Raw genomic sequence first — 4,810 nt, forward strand, 5'->3', positions numbered from 1 at the left:
CAAAATCCGTAGATTCAGATCTAATTCTAAGCAGTTTGGATAAATCCCACATGCTTGCTGCCAAATGTGGTTCATTTTTCAAGTGGATCAGATGCTTTTCTTTTCCCCTAACAAAATTAGATTTTGTTCATTTGGGTGTGCGTGTATGTGGGAAGGGTGGGTGTTACAAGTGGATGACTCCTCCAAAATAGAAAATACTTACAAAAGTGTAACTCTTGGTATTAAGGGAAAAAAGTCCTCCTCTCTGAACAAGATAGCTCTGACACCTACTAATACAGCTGTATGTGAGGAATATGCTGACTCACCCAACAGCCTCTTGTTCCCTTCCTCTGGTTTCTCAGGGAGGAGACTGGGAGCCTTGGTGCCAGCATTCCACAAGGGGCTGTTTTCTTAGATTTCTCCCTCCAAAACACCTGGTGCCACACTATCCCTCTGCTCTGAGGATGGAACCCAGCTTAGAGTGTATATATTCTTCAGAGTTCCACAACCTAATGAATATATATATATGTTGAAAGTTGTACCATCTTTGAAAAACCATTCAAGGTTATGGTGGCGACCAGCAGTTTGGCGGTGGGGCTACTGGCTTGACATTGGACATCCCTCCAGTTTCTTACCATATCCCTTATAGCTCTTATATTTCTTGCCATTTACTCCTTTTCACAAGAAGAGTACATAAAAGTCAACTCTTTGGCCTTCCGGGCAATAGGTCTGCCTTGTTTTCTACAAAATTAGTTATTGAATCGAAGGCTCTTTCTACTTTCACTAACCTTTTTTTCTACAATGGCATTTACCCTCACTCCATATAAATCATCCTCTGACAGTTTGGCAGAATTTAAGACATTTTATTCTGTAGGCAATACAATATCCCACTCACTCTCCACCTCTTCCTCTCTACTTCCCCTTCCTTGTTGCTCCCTCATGTGCACTAACTTAATGGAAAAGCACTCCCACTGGCAAATTTGGGGTTCATATTTTTAAGAATCATTAAAGATGGCAATGCGTTTTTCCCTGGAAAAAGAACTGAGTTACCATTCAGTTCGAAATAAATATAAGGCTTGATTCTCCAAACAATTAAATTTCTAAGAGTTAAATAGCTGGGTTTTACTGTGTAATATATTCCTATTCCCTCATTCTTGGGAAATTCTTTTCCCCTAACAATAGGGAATTCTTTTCCCCTATTCCCATACTTGGGAAAAAAAATCAAAATATTTTTGGATTTTATTATGATTCTTGACACCCAACATTTCAAGTTATTAGGGCATTTCTATTCTTAATCCCCATTTCACAAATTCATGCACTTATTCATTCATTCATTCACTCATTTGTGAGACAGTCATATTAAAACAGCTACATAGAAACAAGTGGATTTAAAACAAAGCATAAACTAGGGATCTAGCATTTTACACCCTTAATTCAGTACTTTATTCCATGCTTCCAGATCTTTCCCAATTCAAACCTGAAAGCCACTCTTTTGATTTCAACCATTCAATGTCTGAGTGCCTTTCCTGTGCCTGGCATAGAACCATGGAAACAGCTACCAGAGTCTAAAGGAGACTAAGCATAGTGTCTGCTCAAGGTTTCAGATTATCTCACGCAGCCTTATCAGCACAAAATATGATATGTCTATCTTCTAAGCTAAAGTAAGCTTAACTGAATTTGCTGAAGTGTTTGGGGACTACACAGAGCTTTCTCAAATCATTGGAAGCCCCAGGGAATGGTCAATCATCCAACAACAGCCCAACCCTCAAGGGCTCATTCTTTTCCTCCTTTATTCTACCCTAAGTTTTCTCTTTCCCTATCAGTACTGGTAACAATTCTGGTGCCTCCCAGCTCCCAAAGTATCACCAAAAAAAAAATGTGGAACCAGAGCATGTAGAATCACTTCTTAAGTCATATTTTTCTCCCAAAATTTCTAGTATTTACACTCTTCCACCTGCCCCTGCCCTCCCCCCACTCCCCACCAATAGCTATGCTAATTGTTTCTTAATAGATGCTTTTCTAAGCCACAGGAAACACTACACCCTAGTTAAACAGTTAAAAAAATGACAGGATGGGTCTATCTTCAGGAGCTTCTGTACAATGTCAGTGTTAAATTCTACCTTCTAGATGTTAATTGGAATGTTGTTTTCTACTCCCCTCCATCATTCACTTCCATAATCGTGCCTTCAAAATCAAAACGAAACAAAAAATTCTTCACTTCATTTTCATCAGGTCTTTTGAAACAGGCAATTTCTCCCTTAACGTTCATTCTTTTCCTACCTGCTTCACTTGAAAATTCCAATCCCCATATATCAGGTATACTTTTAGGTTATTTTTAACTGCCTATTTTTTAAAATATCTTCACCTGTGCTCTGGACACTAGGGTCACCATATCCCAAATTTGATTTGTTGTCTGCCCCCATCCCTCTGCCCTCTTGCACGATGCAGTCACCACTAACCTCACCGTTTCCTGAGCAGATGCACCCCTGTCATCCTTGGTTCCTTCACCTCCCACACAATCAATTGTCAAGATCTCCCACTTAAAATATTTTAAACCTATATTTTCATCTCCATGTCTGATATTTTCATCTCCATGTCTGATCCCAATCCTTAATTCAGGCCCTCATAAACTGTCATGTCTTTATACAGCTACCCAACTGGTCTCCCAACCTCTACTCTTGAACCCTATCGCCACGCAGAACAATCTACTCTCCACACTGCCCTCAGACTGGTCTTCCTAAAAGTCATAAACCTCATCACACCCTTCCCAGAGGGTCCCCATCCCTTTAGAGGTAAGAATCACATAACATCACTGACAAGGCCCTTGGGGTCTGATCTGGCTCTTGCCTGACTACAATTTCTTGCCCCGCTTGTGACCACCACCAACCACGTTAATAGTAATGACCACAATTGCTAATATGTAGGGGCTGCTCCCTCCATTACTGTCTTGGTGCTAAGTGATTTATGTGGATATTTTCTCATCTAAGCCTCAAAAGATCCTGTGATCAAGCTGTTGTCGCTATACCCACCTTATAGGCTTGCTGAAGGGCAGTGAGCTGTAGACACAGGCAGTCTGACTGTGCTCTGAACTTGTGTCCCCCTCCACCGTGCCATGCTCTTCCACACCTCTGTATTTTACTCATCTGCCTCAAAGTCCCTTGCTCCTTATTCTAATGATAATCCTGCCACTTTTGTCCGCACTCAGGTAAGCAGTCCCAAGCCCCACGCAGGCGTGTTACTCCCTTTGCTTTAATCGGAGAGTGTTTTACATACACATCTATTGAGCACTTATCATAAGCCCTTCACACTCATCAACCCCTTCTCCACCCCAACTCTGGAGAAAACTAACAGACAAAGAAACCCAAGGTACCATGTACTGAGGACTGAGGACTTGGAGGAGGGTCTGATCTCTATAAATCCTCAGATGGAAGGAGTGGAAAGATTATCAAAGGTTCTGGAAGGGCCTCTCCCTTCTTTCTCCCTCTTCTCTCACCAGCCGTTATCAGAAAGGTGGGATCAGAATTGTTGAGCAGGGTTTAGGGTCATAGCAGAAGAGGAAGGTGAATGGAGCAGGGAGCATGGGGGACCCCTGCCTAGGGCTTCAATGAAAAGAACTGCAAGGAAGATGGCCCTAACCCAATCCTCCTTGGATTAGGAAAGAAGACCGGATAGACCGGTCTTAAAGGCCAGTTTGGACCTAGTATTTACGTGCCTGCCCCCTTGCATTAGTTCTTAAGGGGCAGGCATCTGCAACTGAAATCATTCCAATTTATTCTTATCTGCATTTCTTTCACCTGTAAACCTCACACGGTATCTGTTGAAAACAATGAACAAAAGAAACAAAAAGGTAACGGAAAACAAACAAAAAATACTTCCATAGAGCTATTTTCACTAAATTTGTTTCTTGAATAATTGCAGCTCGTAATAAATACCCTGTCACATCCACTGTTAGTATGTACAGCTTCATGAGGAAAATCCATGTGGGTAAAATTATTACCGGTAAGAATTGCTTTTGCCCTCAAATTCGGAGACACGAGAGAGTTTTCCATTTAGGGGTTTAAGGCAAAATTGATCTCCCTAGAGGACTGCTCCGTGGAATCACTACCGTTAGTATGACTCTTTGCCAACATCAGAAGAGAATGGTTACAAGAATCAATCAGAAGCAGAGGGGCGCCTGGGTGGCTCAGTCGGTTGAGCGTCCGACTTCGGCTCAGGGCATGATCTCACAGTTCGTGAGTTCGAGGCTCTCATCCGGCTCTGTGCAGACAGCTCAGAGCCTGGAGCCTGCTTCAAATTCTGTGTCTCCCTCTCTCTCTGCTTCTCCCCTGCTCATGCTCTGTCTCTCTCTCTCTTTAAAAAAAAAAAAAAAAAAAAAAAGAACCAGAAGCGGATACCAGTCAAAGAACCACAGTCCCAACAATCACCCACCTGAATGAACCCCAAAACTGCCACCCTGGCCCTACATTAAGAAATAATAATGATGGCATAATGAAATTAAATAACATCCTAATAAATAAAGTAATTAAACATTTTTCTCAGTATCTCGGACTTCATACTTTGGGGCATGACAATTAGGTTTTAAATTACAATAAAAAGAAATTCCAGGGAGGCTCATCCTGGTAATAATATTCCTTACATAGTATCCTACAATCTAATTTCCACTTGGCCACTGGCATTCCCCAGCAAATCCTGGCTGAAGGAAAAAGAGGGAAAGTGTACAAAATATAAAAATATAATATAAAGAGAAAAGTGTAGTCACAATCAAACACCAACAGCAGTGAAGAGGCAAATAAGTGAATAATTATGTCCATGAGTGATGCCGTGCCCATCT

The sequence above is a fragment of the Acinonyx jubatus genome, chromosome B2, assembly GCF_027475565.1.
Source record: "Acinonyx jubatus isolate Ajub_Pintada_27869175 chromosome B2, VMU_Ajub_asm_v1.0, whole genome shotgun sequence".
Classification (NCBI taxonomy): Eukaryota; Metazoa; Chordata; class Mammalia; order Carnivora; family Felidae; genus Acinonyx; species Acinonyx jubatus.